Source organism: Myotis davidii, unplaced genomic scaffold (genome assembly GCF_000327345.1).
Source record: "Myotis davidii unplaced genomic scaffold, ASM32734v1 scaffold299, whole genome shotgun sequence".
NCBI lineage: Eukaryota > Metazoa > Chordata > Mammalia > Chiroptera > Vespertilionidae > Myotis > Myotis davidii.
In genome coordinates this window covers 2,477,816-2,495,460 of record NW_006293088.1, presented here as the reverse complement: position 1 = coordinate 2,495,460, position 17,645 = coordinate 2,477,816, and the positions used below count along the sequence as shown (strand labels likewise).

At 44.2% G+C, this 17,645-nt stretch overlaps 1 protein-coding gene and 1 pseudogene across 1 annotated transcript in view; one reads left to right on the top strand and one right to left on the bottom strand.

The window, feature by feature from the left end:
* Positions 1 to 13,948, bottom strand: part of FBXO42 (F-box protein 42) — an 89,498-nt gene extending 75,550 nt beyond the window's left edge. The window contains exon 1 of the mRNA XM_006766680.2: positions 13,743 to 13,948. The gene's annotated coding sequence lies outside the window, so the exon portion shown is untranslated. The remainder of the gene's footprint in view (positions 1 to 13,742) is intronic.
* On the top strand, positions 1,671 to 2,122 carry LOC102755390 (annotated as a pseudogene).
* Positions 13,949 to 17,645: the final 3,697 nt, after the last annotated feature.

Genomic DNA, 17,645 nt, shown 5'->3' with positions numbered 1-17,645 from the left:
TGGTTGTACTCAAAGAGGGATACACTGAAAGTACCTCTGGGGCACCAGCAATATTTTCTTTCTTGACTCAGATAGTAGTTACACAGGTGTTGGCTTATAATTATTCTTTAAAATGCATATATTTTATGCTCTCATCAATCTTTCACAATTAAAAAAATCTAGATAAACCTAACTTTTAATACTATTTAATAATAATATGTAAATACTGCTGCAGATATTATTCTGAACAGGAGCTCACATATTTCATCTAAAATAGTGTCAGCTTAACAGTGCACAGCAAACCTACCTGTTAAAGGTAAAAAGAACAGCGAAGTCATTAGGAATGCAGATGAAAAAGGAGGAAATCTCAAGGTTCCAATGCTTCTCAAATTTTAACGTGAATCTCATTAAACTACACCTTCAGATTCATTAAGCCTGCAGTAGGACCTTTCTGCATTCTAAACTTGGTGATGCCAGTTCGTGGACTCTTAAGTACCAAGTTCTTAAGTAATCATTAAAATGCAGCTGGTGTTTACACTAGATGATAAAAGGAAAGGGAATCAATAGGTATTGAGGGTATGTGCCAGGTGCATTAACTCATTTAATCCTACCTCAACTCTATCAGGGACATATTATGAATTATATTTTACAGATGAGAATAATGGGGCTCAGATAAATTAATTTGCCTATGATTACATAGCTTTGTAAAAAGAAGAGGAACCAGAACATGAACCCAATTCTATGACTCCATTTTTAAAAAAGAGATAGCATAAATTAGTCATTGAAATGAATTTAAAATCATCAGCAAAATAACTGTAACATGCTCCATTACATGGTATCTTGCATACAGACTATCACCTTCCCCCATTAGCTCATTCTTCAAAATGTCATTCCCTTTACTGTGATTCCCCTGCTATGATGCTTGTCATTGTTATCCACATTTGAAGTATTTTAGCAAAAGACCTATCTAAAATCTAACTTCCTGACTCCAATCTCTTGCCCCATCAATATTTTTGAAGGCTCTAGGAATGTGAGAAATGAGAAGCATGATGAAAATGGTGTTTCAGGAAGTAGAATTCAAAGTACTCTGCAATTCCACAATTGGGATTTCAAATTGCTGTTTGCATATGGAGCAAGCTTCCACACTGACACACAAAAATATCCCACAAAGGCCTTAGGCAGGTAGCTCAGTTGGTTGGAACATTGTCCCAATATGCCAAGGTTGTGGGTTCAATCCCTGGTTAGAGCACATGCAAGAAACAACGATTGCATAAGTAAGTGGAACAACAAATCAATATTTTTCTCTGTCGCTCTCTCCCGCAAATCAATAAAAACAACAACACTGCCCTAGTTGGTTTGGCTAAGTGGATAGAGCACCAGCCTGTGGACTAAAGGGTCCAGGTTCAATTCCAGTCAAAGGCAGGTACCTTGGTTGCAGATTCCCCAGACCTGGTTGGGGTTCATGCAGAAGGCAACCAATCCATGAGTCTCTCTCACAGCGATGTTTCTCTCTGTCTCTCCCTCTCCCTTCCAATATCTCTAAAAATCAATGGAAAAACATCCTCGGGTGAGGATTAACTAACACATACACACACACACAAGACAGCACTTATGTATTCTGTAGGATAATGCAAATAAATGTACAGAACTAAAAATCAAGATTTTCAGTTTATCTCTTTTCCACTGCCAACCCGCCACCATCATGGGTCGCATGCACACTCCCGGGAAGGGCCTGTCCCAATCGGCTCTGCCCTACCACCGCAGCATCCCCACCTGGCTGAAATTGCCGTCTGACAACGTGAAGAAGCAGATCTACAAACTGGCCAAGAAGGGCCTGACTCCCACACAAATCGGTGTGATCCTGAGAGAGTCGCATGGCGTTGTACAAGTACGGTTTGTGACAGGCAGTAAGATCCTGAGAATTCTTAAGTCTAAAGGACCTGCTCCTGATCTTCCTGAGAATCTCAACTATTTAATTAAGTTCGAAAGCATCTTGAGAGGAACAGAAAGGATAAGGATGCTAAATTCCGTCTGATTCTGATCGAGACCCGTATTCACAGGTTGGCTTAATACTATAAGACCAAACGAGTCCTGCCCCCCAATTGGAAATGAGTCATCCACAGCTTCTGTGCTGGTTGCATAAAATATCTATGTACTCAAGCAATAGAAGCATTGTTTAACTAAAAAAAAAGATTTTCAGTTTACATTAAGAGAGAAACAAATAGCCGAAACCAGTTTGGCTCAGTGGACAGAGCATCGGCCTGCGGACTGAAGGGTCCCAGGTTCAATTCGGGTCATGGGCATGTATCTGGGTTGCGGGCACATCCCTGGTGGGAGATGTGCAGGAGGCAGCTGATCGATGTTTTTCTCTCATCAATGTTTCTAACTCTCTATCTCTCTCCCTTCCTCTCTGTAGGAAATCAATAAAATATATTTTAAAAAAAGAGAGAGAGACAAATATAAATCTAAAGGGAAAAAAAGCAGAAAAAAAATGACATGGAAATAAATTTACTTGAAACAAAAACAAAAACAAAAAGCCCTGCAATATGTTCAAAGTAAACTGGAAATATCAAGCCTGGCCAGTGTGGCTCAGTGTTTGAGCATCAACCCATGAATCAAGAGGTCACTGTTTTGAATCCCGGTCAGGGCACATGTCTGGATTGCAGGCCTGATCCCCAGTAGGGGGCATAGAGGAGGCAGCTGGTAGATGTTTTACTCTCATCGATGTTTCTACCTTCTCCCTCTCTAAAAATCAATAAACATTTTAAATTGGAAATATCAATATGAAGTTCTGATTTCTAAAAAACATCTTTTCTAGCTCTGCCCACTGAAAGGATCTAGAAATAATAAAGACCTAGCAGCAATGAGCTTGGTTTCTAATGGAATTCCCTATAAAAAACAACTTGGTCTTCCTAAGAAAATGACTGATTTCAGGTCAAGGATGGGGGGAGTACTAGGTGAATCTGAGATGTCTTGTTGTGACAGGAAACAACCCAAAGAGCAATGGGGGCAAGTCAAAAGGACACACCCGCTTAAAGAAGAGACTTATACTGTCCAAAGGTCAGTGTCAAAAAGACTACTGGCTGTAACTAAGTGTAAAAGACTAATGGCTGTAACTAAGTGTAAGGGGAACCTTTACAATGCAAAGATCTAGCACTTTCACGTTAACCAAGTCATCAAATTATAGTAGAAAAATCTGACATGAACAGTGTCACAAAAGATTGATAATATGAATATAATTAAGCCTTTAGTCTTGTCTTAAAAGGGGATAAGGGATAGAGTTAAATAACACAGGAAACATTGAGACAAATCATGAATCAAAAAAGTCTACCAGAAAACCAGACTGGTCTCTTCAAAAAGTCAATGTCATTGCCCTAGCCCAGGGGTGGGCAAACTTTTTGACTCGAGGGCCACAATGGGTTCTTAAACTGGACCGGAGGGCCGGATTTAGACTGAAGGGTCCCTGTTTCAATTCTGGTCAAGGGCACATGCCTGGGTTGCAGGCTCAATCTCCAGTAGGGGTTGTGCAGAAGCCAGCCAATCAATGATTCTCTCTCATCATTGATGTTTCTATCTCTCTCCCTCTCCTTTCCTCTCTGAAATTAATAAAAATATATTTAAAAAATAAATAAATAAAAACAAATAACAGCAGAATGCAATTTGGAAATCCCCACTGGATCCTGGTTCCTACTACTCAGTCCTTTGCACCTGCTATTTCTTCTGTCCACAAAACTTAGCATTAAATATCCTACCTTGTATCTTTCAGCATGAATATCACCTTCTCACTAAGGCCTTCTCTACACCAATCTCAATTACAGTCATGTGCTGCACAATGATGTTTCTGTTAAGGATGGACTGCATATATGATGATAGTATATCAGATAGCCTCTGTGTGTGGAAGGCTATACCATCTAAATTTGTGTAAGCACACTCTATGATGTTTGCACAACAACAAAATCACCTAGTGACACATTTCTCAGAATGTATCCCCATTGTTAAACTGTGATTAATGTAGTCTTCCCTTTCTGCCCCATGTCATTATCACACCTTGTTTTATTTGTAGTCATTATTATATGAAATTTTGTTCATTCATTAACTGCTTTCTCCAATCTCAAACTAAGATAGAAATTAGAGACCTTGCCTATATTTTTGCCCGCTGTATCTCTAATACCTTGAACCATGCCTCGCGTATAAAGGAATTCAATAAATGTTTGAATAAATGGACCAATGAAACAAAAAGGCAAGAAAAATTAAACAGACACTTGGGATCATGTAATGCTTTAGAAAACTCATGAGGAACATCAACCCATAAGAATCTAAAGTACAGCAAGTCCTCACTTAACATCATTAATAAGTTCTGCAGCTTTAGCAAAACAACATATAACAAAACCAATCTTACCATAGTAATTGATATAAATAGAAGTTAAGTGCCCGGCTGGAGTGGCTCAGTGGTTGAGTGTTGACCTATGAACCAGAAGGTCACGGTTCGATTCCTGGCCAGGGCATATGCCTGGGTTGAAGGCTAAATCCCCAGTGTGGAGCATGCAGGAGGCAGTCAATCAATAATCCTCCTTCATCATTGATGTTTCTATACCTCTCTCCTTCTCTGAAATCAATAAGTATATATATATTTTTTTAATTGTGCTAATATAAACATAACATAAAATTTGCCATTTTAATTGTTTTTAGGTATGCAGTTCAGTGGCATGAAGTGCAGTAAAATTGTTGTGCAACCATCACTACCAACCATCTTCAGAACTTTGTCATCATTCTAAGCTGAAACTTCATACCCATTAAACACTAACTCTCTGTTCCCTCCTCTCCCCTGGCAACTACCATTCTACTTTCTGTCTCCATGAATTGGACTACTCTAGGTACCTCATGTATGTGTAATCATACAATATTTGTTCTTTTGTGTCTGGCTTATTTTACCTAGCAAAATATCTTCAAGATTTCATTACCATTACGTTACTTTTAAGTTAAATACAATGTGAAATTCTAACCCATCCATCATTATGATTTATTAAGCATGCTTTTGGAAGAGAGAACTGTGTTTACTGAGAAAAAGAGGAGAGGTGAGGAAGATAGACAAATAGAATCTGAAGGACCCACAGGAACATAAAACTTTAGATTCACTAATAAGGAAGAGAGCAGCTTGTTTGATCTTCACTAGACCAAATAATCTACTTGGAAAGATGTTACTAAATATCGCAGAGCGAAAGCTAAGAAAGCAGTCTTGCAAACACAATACTGCTTGATCCCAAGACAAGCCAAGACACTGTTGCTTTTGGGCAAGAAACAGCAAGGCTAACAAGTTTAAAAAAAGAAAAAAGCTTTAAGAAATACTGAAATATAAGAATAAATTCCACTTTCCTTTGACTTTCATCTGAAAAGCCAGCAGATAGGAGAGGCAACCTTTAGTAAAACTATATTTATGAATTCATAACTAACATCAATCTCTCTCCAAACAATACAATAAAAGTTTCATTCTGAAAAAGATTTCTTATTCTCTAAATCACAACACAAATTAAACATTTAAAGTGAAAATAATAAAGGGAACAAAAATTTGGAGAAGTATGCCATACTAGTGAGTTCCTTAAAGTAGCTGAAATAAAACCTAAAACTTGTTTGCATTTATAGAAATGAAATGAACTACCTCAAACCTACATATTACCAAAAGATAAAATACGTTACTGTCTAAGCTAAGTTACTGTCCAGAGTAATAAAATTTTTCTCAAGTAACTATTGCTTTATATAATAACTAGAGGCCTGGTGCATGAAATTCGTGCATGTGGGGGGGGGGGTGTCCCTCAGCCCAGCCTGCACCCTCTCCAATCTGGGACCCCTCAGGGGATGTCCGCTGCCGGTCCGACAGGGATCGGGTCTAAACCGGCAGTTGCAGTCGGACATCCCTCTCACAATCCGGGACTGCCTGCCTGCCTGCCTGAATGCCCCTAACTGCTTCTGCCTGCCAGCCTGATCCACACCTAACCACTCCCCTGCCAGACCAATCGCCCCCAACTGCCCTCCCGGTCATCCCCAATTGCCCTCCCCTGCTGGCCTGATCGCCCTCAACTGCCCTCCCCTGCTGGCCCGGTCACCCCCAACTGCCCTCCCCTGTTGGCCCAGTCGCCCCTAACTGCCCTCCCCTGCCGACCTGGTCCCTCCCCCAACTGCCCTCCTCTTCATGCCCGGTTACCCTTAACTACCCTCCCCTGCCGGCCTGGTCACCCCAAACTGCCGACCTGGTCCCCCCCCAACTGCCCTCCCCTCCCAGCCTGGTCACCTCCAACTACCCTACCCTGTTGGCCTGGTCGCCCCTAACTGCCCTCCCCTGCCGGCCATCTTGTGGCTGTGGGCACTGCCATCTGTGAAGGTGGGGGCAGTCAATTAGCATATTCCCTCCTTATTGGCTGTGGGCACCACCATATTTGCAACAGCGTGAGAGTCAATTAGCATATTTCCTCTTTATTAGCTAGGCTATCTGCACATTTATCAGTTTTATATATATAAACAAGCATCAAAGCACCACAAGATACTCCCATCTTTGAAACAAAACACAAGACAGCAACACTGGATAAAATTAAATAAAAACTTGGAAAAAACTTTACAAATTAAAAAGTAGAAATTTAGCCCTTGCTAGGTAGCTCAGTTGGTTAGAGCATCATCCCAATACACCAAGTTTTCAGACTCAATCCATGGTCAGGATACATACAAGAATCAACCAATGGTCCTAACTGGTTTGGCTCAGTGGATAGAGTGTCGGTCTGAGGACTGAAGGGTCCCAAGTTCGATTCTGGTCAAGGGCATGTACCTTGGTTGCGGGCACATACCTAGTAGGGAGTGTGCAGGAGGCAGCTGATCGGTGTTTCTCTCTCATCAATGCTTCTAACTCTCTATCCCTCTCCCTTCCTCTCTGTAAAAAATCAATAAAATATATTTTAAAAAAAGAATCAACCAATGAATTCATAAATAAGTGGAACAACAAATTTATGCCTGTCTGTCTCTCTAAAATCAATCAATAAAAAAATAAAAAGTAGAAATTTAATACAGAAAAATCAGAATTAAAAGCAAATATGCTCCCTGGCTGGGTGACTCAGTTGGTTGGAGCATCACCCCATATACCAAAAGGTTGCAGGTTCAATCCCCAGTTAGGGAGCACAGGAGAGGCATCCAATCAATGTTTCTCTCTCACATCTATGTTTGTTTCTCTCTTCCTTCCACTCTCTCTAAAATCAATAAAAATGTATCCTTGGGTAAGGACAAAAAAAAAAGAAGCAAATGTGCTTTCCAACAGATGCATGAGTAAGAAAAGGCAAAATTAAACATAATTTTACAAGACATCCTATCTAATAAAGACAGAATATGCAAATTGACCATCACTGCACGACAAAGATGGAAACGCCCACAGCCAATAAACGGGAATATGCAAATTGGCGGGACAAAGATGACAGCGGCTGGGACGCTTGCGTCATTGCCATGGCAAGCGTTCTGCCCCGTCCCGGATGCTCCGGGCCTCTGGGTAGCGTGCAAAGGCAGAAGGCGGCTCTAGGCCGGAGCAAAGGTGGTGCCGGCAGCCAGGGGAAGGAAGGCCTATTCTTACACGAATCTTCGTGCATCAGGCTTCTAGTATACTTGAGGCCCAGTGCACGACATTCGTGCATTGGGGGTGTGGGAGCACCTCAGCCTGACCTGCACCCTCTCCAATCTGGGAGCCCTCAGGGGAGCCCTCTCCAATTCAGGAGTTTCTGTCTATCTTTGCAATCATATGAGCAAATTGTCTGAGTCACCAACTCAGTTTGGTTTGTTGCTCAGAGAATAATAGAGGCATTTTTTTTTCTTGGCTTCATTGGTGGAGATTTCCTATCCTCCAGCCATACCCTGTGGGACCTACATAGCTAAGTACTTTGCACAAGGCTCACAGTTACTGGATGATATGGTTAGAATTAAAACCAGGCCTTCCATTTCTAAGATCAATGCTTTCTACTGGTACATGCAACTGCTACAATGATGTTACCTGACAGTTACTTTGGTCAGTGCTGCCATAAAAGCTCAGGCCTCCCACAAGAAGGCTGACAGCTCCCTGTAGTGTTTTTTAATTGATTAAACTAGTGGCCCGGTGCATAAAATTCATGCACATTAAAAGGGAATCAATTAGGTGAAATATTTTATTATTGCTATTTGCCCTTTATCTATAATAGAAGTGTCAGAGATGAAAGAAAATTAGTAAAATGTATATGAACATCTCCTTCCTGTCAGAGTGTGGGGCATGCCGCGGGACCCAAAGTCAAGTCCCTGCCCACCCATGCACGTCTTGAAATTGTGTGAGACCCAGACCCAGCTGGCCTCACCCCCGTCAAGCCCCACAGGGTGGGAGATGCAGCTTCAGGTTCCCCATCAAGCTCTGCCAGGCGGGGAGTGCAGCCTCAGTCCCCCGGGCTGGCACCAGGTTGGGGGTGCGGTGTCAGGGATGTGAGAGTGAGAGGACGTGATGACCATTTGCATATTAGCTCTTTATTATATAGGATTTTTAATCTTCACCCAAGGATGTGTTTTTATTAAAATTTAGAGAGGAAGAGAGAGCGAGAGAGAGAAAGAGAGAGAGAGAGACATGATGTGAGAGAGAAACATCAACTGGCTGACTCCTTTTCCCCCTATGTTTCCTGACTGAAGATCTAACCTGCAACCTTTTGGTATATGGGGTGATGCTCCAATTCCTGGTGCTCTTAGTTTTCCCTTTCTGCTCTGTCTCTGTCCCATGGCCTACCACTCTGCCAAGTCCTCCAAGCCGCCAGCTCTCCCTCTCTGCTCTCCGTCTGGCAGCTTGGAGACCCAAATTCTTCAAGCCGCTCCACTCTCCGCCAGCTCTCCCGCTCTGCTCTCCTCCCGGCGGCTTGGGGGGGGAGCGACCAAGGAAGCCACGTCCCCTCAAGCCACTGACTCTCCCACTCTGCTCTCCGCCCAGCGCCTGTGTATGCAAATTAACCCACCATTTTGTTGGGTTAATTTGCATACACACTCCTGATTGGCTGGTGAGCATAGTGGAGGGATGGTTAATTCACGTTTCGTTCTTATATTAAGAAGATAATAAAACCCTAATATGCAAATCAATTGAACAGCAGAACGACAGGTCGCTATGACATGCACTGACCACCAGGGGGCAGACGCTCAATGCAGGAGCTACCCTGATCTAGGGCAGCTCCTGTGTTAAGCATCTGCCCCCACCCTCACCCCGCCAAGAGGGAGGCGACCAAGGCGGTGATGGGGGGGCATGGCCGGCCAAGGCAGGTGCCAGTGGGCGGGGGGGGGGGGGGGCAATCGCCCCACCTGCTGGTCACCCCGCAGATGGCCCTGATCACCAGCCAGGCCTAGGGACTCTACCCTATATACTGGGAACAGTCCCTTAGATTTAAAAACTAAAATCTAGCAAGGCTACTCTAACACTGAAAAAACAGGATGATACAGCGATGACATACATGGACTCTGGCTTGCATATTTTTTGGTCAGCCCTGATTATGACACTTACAACTGCGTGACAAAGCCAATTAACTTTTCTCTGCTTCAGTTTTTCCACCCAAAAGATGGGGAAAATGGTACTACTGCCTCAGAAGGATCATGTTATGTACTACTTTTTATAATTAGGGCAAAAAAATGTAGCTGCCCATACAACAGCAAGATGCCTTTCACCTGTATGAAAAGTATAGTCACTGGTACATGCGGCATCCCAGATTGCAAGAGGGATGTCCGACTGCTGGTTTAGGCCTGGCATCCCCTGAGGGGTCCCAGATTGTGAGAGGATGCAGGTGGGCTGAGAGACCCCCCGCCATCCCATGCACGAATTTCATACACTGGGCTTCTAGTTTAGAATAGTATCACAAGAAACAACATAAAAATAGGCTGTATGAAAAAAAAAAAGGCTATATGATGAGCATATACTGGGTAATTTTTTTTTTCTTTTAATCTTCACCCGAGGATATTTTTCCTTTGATTTTAGAGAGAGTGGAAGACAGAGAGAAACATCAATGTGAAACACATTGATCAGTTGCCTCCTGCATGCACCCTGTCCAGGGTCTGAGCCAGGGAGGAGCCTGTAACCAAGGTACGTGCCCTTTACCAGAATCGAACCTGGGACTCTTCAGTCCAAAGGTTGATGCTCTATCTACTGAACCAAACCAGCTAAGGCATAATGGGCAATTTTTAAGTTACCTGTATGTAGCTCATATCCTTCAACATGTTAACAACCTATCATACTATAGAAAATGAACAAACACATTCCCTCCACTTTTCTATCAAACACAACCATTAAGCATTCATTTTCAGTTAAGACACAGATCGTACATGTTCAACTAATACTGATCACTTAAAGATTCCATTCAACCCAAAAACTCATAAAATTCTTACAATGTAGGCAACAACATGAAAATTAGTTATAAAACTACCACAGCACTAAGATGAGAAACTTGTAATGGGATACAGAAGTACATTATCAAAGACATTAAGCTTCAATACACACAGATTCTATAAAATAGTTTAATATAGCTCTGGCTTAAGTGGTCAGTTTCACCCAACTTTTACTTATTTTACTTATTACTGGAAGGAGGAGACAGTACTAATAACCACTTACAGTCAACATTCTGAGTGACAACTAAACATTAAATGTGATCAAATTAAAATCAGTGTTTCTTGTGCCAGTTATAAAACAAAAACAAAAGCATCATCACTGTAAGTTAACACCATTCAATAATCTGAGATATTTTAATTGCAGCTGCAATGTTTGTGTTAGCAGCCTGAGTGTATGACTCACTCTAAGAAAGGTTCTCCTAAGACTTTTGGATTTTTGAGAATGCAGAAACCATAACTGGAGCATACTGTGTGGGAAGTATCATGACAGTGAATGAATAAAAGAAGAAAAGAAATCATGATATAATTTTTAAAAAGTTTTTTATAAAAAGCAAATCACTTACAAAAGGAAGATTTTTCTGCAGAATAATAGGAAAGGCACTGAGAATCCTTGGTGGGTTGGATTCAGGGCACTTCTTATACTAGAATTAGAGGCCCAGCGCATGAAATTCGTGCACGGGTAAGGTCCCTAGGCCTGGCCTGTGATCAGGGCTGATCTCCCTGCCCCCCGCTGCCACCACTTGCCCTCTGTGTGTGGGGCGACTGGCAGGGCAATTGGAACCCAGTGCCACCTGCGACCACTGCCACCCGGGAACCCTGGTTCCCAGTTCCCCATTGGGCGATTGGGGCCTGTGGGCTGGGGGCAACTCCTGCATTGAGCGTCTGCCCCTAGTGGTCAGTGCACATCATAGCTGACCGATCATTCCACTGTCTGGTTGATTTGCATATTATGCTTTTATATATATATAGATATAGAAGATATACAGTAACTTACTGGTTTCCTTGTCTGGCTCAACAACTAGACTGTGGGCAACCTAAGACCAAAAGCTGTATGGTCTTAGAATCATTAGTACCAACTTTCCTAAATGCCCAGAACATAGGGCCCTAGACAGGTGTTTTCATAAAACTGACTATTGAATAATCAATCTTACATTTGCCTTTTCTTTTACAAAGCAGTTTTACAAACATTACCTTTTTTGAGCCACAAAACAATCTTGTGAAGTGGGAAGGGCATTATTTAACCAAATGGCTTTTGTTTTTATAAAGAGTTGTTAATTCACTGACCTACACAACCCTGAGACCACAAAGATAATCACGTATTTATTCATCATTGTGATGCCATCTCCTTGGGACTTCCAACATTCTTGTAAAACCCAGAGGATTTGCTAGCATGTTCTGTGCTGGCTCTTCACCACAGGTAGGAAGCACACAGCTTCAAATTTTACAGAAGGGTTTTAAATACATAAAATAGTGTTTAAAGACGGGTCTTCTAGAAACCAGACATTAAGAAGCACCCTAAGCTATTTTTCCTGACCCTGTTCTTTTTGAGAAGGGAAGGAATTACAAAAGGCAAAATGCTGGAGAGTGAATGATGTCATGATTGTCATGAAGTTGCATCAATACCTAATGATGATTTAGCACAACAATGCAACACATTATGCCAAGAAGCATAATGTCAAACCACCAAGATGTTTTACTGCATTAATTTCATGACTCTTTATTATTAGCAAATTGAAATAGTGACTCTCCAATTTTCTAAGACGGAGAAGTTGTTGGTTCAGGTTTATGTCCTTAGCAAAGGCACTAAAAAAATCTATAAATCTCTATGGAGATGGCTTTAAGAAAAGGTAAAATCGCTGATATTAAGCTAACAGTTGTCATTTTAACAATTAAAAGCGTTATAAAATAGACAAAACATCCCTGGATCAACGTAGATTGAGTAATACATTTATACCAGGCATGTCGAAGGCAGTCACAGGGTATAAAATAACTACATACAAATGAAAAGATACCCAATCAGATTACACAGATGAATAATAGGCTCCAAGTTAGGAACTTGACACAGCATCATTATTCACTGTCAAAGCTACAGAGTGAATGTTGAACGTTCAAATCCAAATGATGGCACTTCCCCTGAAAGTACCCTGTCCACATGACGTCATCATTTTAAGCACAGCAAAAACACATTGAAGTTACAAAAGGTGTTCGGAGTGTCGAACCCAAAGCCATCCCCTTCCACCATCCCCCACAGCACAATTCCGACGGAGGCCATCAGCCCTCAAGAAAAAGACCACAAGACGTCAAACCGGCTTCCCTCCGGAGAAAAACGACACCAGCCTTTTAAACGAGCATTTGGACAACAAAAAGTTGTTCTCAAAAAGGAACGAGCACAGAACAAGGTCCCTGCCAGCGAGCGAGAACCGGTAATGGGTGTGAATCTTCATCCCGCGCCATCAGAATCCTACCATAGAAAAGTCCCAAAGCGTGGCAATTAAGAAACGAAGCTTTCCTTTTTCCTGGTAAAATCCGGGAGATTTTACGGACAACAAGCAGGCCCGAGGTGCAGACAAGCCTTGGATGTCAGCTGCCCAGCCGCCCAGGGCCGCTCGAGGCTCAGGTAATAGGTAGTGGCAGTAGCAGACCATCCAAAGGTTTCAAATGAGCGAGGACTTCATGAGCACGGAAGTTACTCTGCAGGGACTGTGAAGACCTTTTTTTTTTTTTCATTCGTTTACAAATCCATTCCCACCCTCCACCGTTGCCAGTGCCCAGCCGACTCTCGGCAGAGGGCTTCCCCGGCCACAACGTGGATGGCTATCGCAACCACCGAGACCCAGTCCCCACGTCGCCGGGGTGGGGAGGGACTCACTCGGGAAGCTCAGGGGTAGGTGCTTGTGTTTTATTTTTTTTAGGCCAATTCCAAAACCTGCCCTTCGCAGCTGCAGTCTGGGCGATGCTGGCCCCTCGCCGCAGCCCCAATTTGCGAGGGCACGGACTCCGGCTTCTCGGGCAAGGCGTTCAAGGTTCGGGGGTGGGGAAAGGTTACCTGCCGTCCCTACAGCCATCCCGGCCCGGGTCACGCACCCTGTCGTGGCCCCGGGGCGGGGGAGGACCGCCCTGGAGGACAGGGGCCGGGTTCACTCCCATCCCCATGGCTGGAGGAAGGGCTCTCCTCCTCCTCCTCGCCTAACCCAGAGGCCGAGGATGATGACTGCAAGGTCTCCCGTCCAGCCGGCACCGACCACCGCGCGGGGAGCAGGGCCTGCGCGGGACCCGGGGTGCCCACTGCTCGCTGCGGGCCCCGGCATAAAGGGCAGGAGGCGCCAGCTCCCTGCCGCGCCCCGGGATGGGAGAGACCTCACCTGGCCCAGCCCGCGCCACGCTCTCGGGTTAGCTCCGCTGAGGACAGCGGTGAGGGAGCCCGGGCAGGGCCAGAGCAGAAGCGCTCTGCCTCAAGCCGTGCTTGCCGCACTCGGGGTTTCTCACAGCGGGCCGGACCCCGAGCCGCCCTGAGCCGCCATCTTCCTCCACTCAAACGCCGCCGCCGGGGCTGCTCTGGCCGGGAGAAGACAGCGCGGAGTGCGCATGCGCGGGGCCCAGCGCGGAGGACGCGCGCGCGCGCGCACACACGTCGGCGGCTGGGGGCGGGGCCGTTTGGGAAAGAGGCGTGGCCCCAGGCTGAGGGGCTCCGGGAATGCAACCTGCCTTGCGGAGCGCAGCAGGAGCGGGGAAACATCGCGCTTCCGCGCCCGTCTTCCTGGGGTCTCTCTCTACTAGATCCAACCCAGGTCAGCACCCACCCTTCTTCTCAATGCCCGGGGCAACTGGCTTGAGACCGTGATGTTTGTTAGGCAAGAATTAACCCATTGTACGCCTGGGGGCCTGATGTGGAAGTTGGACGTGCCATTGGATGTTAACTGGAGGGAAATTCAGTTCCTTGGTTGTGCAAGCGAAGCCTCCCTTAACTATAACACCACTGTGTGACATGTGACTAACTCCATTTTTTTCAGATGAGTAAACAGGCGCGAAGAAATATCTCCTTTTCCCAAGGCCACACACCTTAAGGGACGGGAGGCAGGATAGGATTTGAACTCAGGCTTATCTGGTTCTCAAGCTCCTGTACTTGCCCCTATGGCTATGCCCAGGCCAGACAGCGGGGTCCAGCAAAATCCCCCTTCCTCGGTAGCAATCTGGTGCGTAGGTGAGAATCTTCATGGATCCATCGGGGCAGCAAGTGGTCTGAGGAAATGCCAGAGATACAGAAGCCCTTGCACCGAAAACCAAAGGAACCTTGAGGTGCCAGCCCACCACCCTGGGATATCTCTTGGGACACCGCGCTGGATCAGAACCCAAGTCCCCTCTCAAATTGGGAGAGCATTGCACTAACGAGCAGACTTGAGTCATCCTAACTCTAGAAATCACTAGATCTGTGTGACCAGTCCCACCACCCCTAGTGTAGAGCTCCGTGTCACAAACACTGGACCGCTATTAAGTGCTTCCTTGTAAAAATGGTGATTCTAGGACCCATCTTAGAACCTGCCTCACACTTTTTCCGAAGCTCCCTAGGGATTCTGACCCCAGTTAGGCTTGGAACTCCTGGATCGTGTTAGATCAGGTTCAAATACAGAACCACTTCATCCTGAATCTCCTAGATCAAAGACAGCAGGCATTTTTTTGTCTGTTTTCTTCACTACTTTATCACCTACTATAGAGACTGGCACACAGTAGGGACTCACTAAATATTTAATGAATGAATGCATGAGCTGGGAATTTAACAACTAAGAGGGCAGACAGTCAATTATTTAGTGAGCACCTGCAATGTGCCAAACCATATGATACGTATAGTATCACATGTGATATGTGATAAATGAAACTTTAAAAATTGCTGCCGTCATGAAGGGCCCCTACAGTCTACTGAGAGGCAAAGCTGGGCTCAGAGGCCAGTCTAGGTTCAGGGGCTAGGCAAAGCTCCGAGGCCAGGATGTCCTTGCTTGGTTAGGCTAGGCTCCAAGGTTAGGCTCGGCTCTCCAAGGCCCCAAGGATCAACTAGGCTTGGCTCTCCGAGGTCCTGAGACGAGGCTCTATGGCTTCCAGGCTAGACTAAACTCTGAGGACAGGCTGTCCTCCATCAGCTAGGCTAGGCTCCGAGTCCAGGTTGTCCTCGCTGGCCAGGCTAGGCCCTGAGGCGAGGCGAGGCTCTCTGAGCTTCTGAGTCTAGCCCAGCTGTGGGCAAACTACGGCCCGCGGGCCAGATTCGGCCCGTTTGAAATGAATAAAACTAAAAAAAAAAAAAAAAGACCATACCCTTTTATGTAATGATGTTTACTTTGAATTTTTATTAGTTCACACAAACACTCCATCCATGCTTTTGTTCCGGCCCTCCAGTCCAGTCTAAGAACCCATTGTGGCCCTCGAGTCAAAAAGTTTGCCCACCCCTGGCTCTGAGGCTAGCATGCGTCTTTAATGATGTCACCCTATGCATTGATAAGTCACATGCTTTGTTCTTGTGTTGGCAGTGGCAACTTACAATGAGTCTAAGGGTCTGAGCACCAGACTGGCCTGCAGGGAACAGACACTCATTCCAAACGCCCCCCCCCTCGCCCCCAAATTCCTTCTGAATTCCATCGTGAGGCATGGATTGGTTTTATTTGTGGGTACACAAACTACACAGAATTATAAAAACATATTGACAGATGTTCCACAGTGCTATAATCTGGAGCAAAGAAATACCTCCTTTTTTTTAAAGTACATTTTTATTGATTTCTGAGAGGAAGAGAGAGACAGAAACATCAATGATGAGAAAGAATCATTGATCAGCTGCTTCCTACACAGTCCCTCCAGGGAATTGAGCCCACAATCCAGACATGTGCCCTGACCAGGAATGGAACCAGCAAATTTTAGTTTTACAGGATGACATCCAACCAACCAAACCACAACAGCCAAGACAAAAAAAATTATGGCCCAATCCCCTAGCTACCTGGTAAACTTCTTTCCCCCACTGAGATGATTACTGTTACAAGTTCCTGATATCTTTCCAGACATGCATACACAAATACACATATACACATATAAATAAATACACATAAAGTAGCAGCAAACTATACACAATACTTTGTACCTTGCTTTTTTTTTTTTCTTTCTGAAGTACAGTCCCTCAGGTCATTTGATGTCAGCATATTTAGAATCATCCTAATTTGTTAACTAATTGCATTCTATTCCTTTGTATGGAGATACCATTTTTCTTTAAAACAAATCTTCTAGTAATAAACATTTAATCTGTCTTCATGTCTTTGTGATTATAAACAAAGTAGAAACGAATATCCTTATATATTTATTATACCTATAAGCAAATGTATCTACAGAAAAATTTACTAGAAATGCAATTACTGGGGCAAAAGGCACATACATGCATTTTAAAAATTAAAATATAAAAATCCTCACCTGAGGATATTTTGTCCATTGGGGTGTAAATGCAGCATCATCCCCGGTTCCCTCACTGGGGGGGGGGGGGGGGGGGGGGGTTGACCCTTTGATCCAAGGCCAACGCTCTAACCACTGAACAACCAGCCAGGGTGCCATTTTTTTCTTTCTTTTTTTTAAAAAAATATATTTATATTGATTTTAGAGAGGAAGGAAGAGGGAGAGAGAGATAGAAACATCAATGATGAGAATCATTGATCGGCTGCCTCCTGCAAAGCCCCCTACTGAGGATTGAGCCTGCAACCCAGGCATGTGTCCTTGATTGGAACCGAACCCGGGACCCTTCAGTCTAAAGGTGATGCTCTATCCAGGCAACCATTTATTTCTTAACACAACTGTCCATATAACCTTAGTTTATACATCAGATGGAAACTTTTCTCTCTATAGGCTTTGTTCTTATATTCCCATCACATATCAGGGTGTTTTTTGTGGTGTATCTGTTCTGAGTGCCAGTCTCTAAGTTCCAAACATAAATGATGTATCAAACATATTTTACAAGAAAGAGAAGCTCATGTTTTAGGGTCTCTGCCACTGCAGGGGGCTTTCCCCCTGAGAAAGAAACCACCACTTCCTCAATTTGGAAGCTTATTTAGTCCCATCTTTTCATTCTACCGATGAGGAAGGGACTTGCCTAAGGTCACAGGGGACCTATTTGATTTACTAGGCCTGGCCTCCAGATGGATTGCTCATTTGGTGAAACAAAGGCTATTTCCTTTCATCCTCTCAGATAATCTTCAAGATCTCTATCTTTCTGGCCTCCTAGAAAATTCAGTCCCAGGAATGAC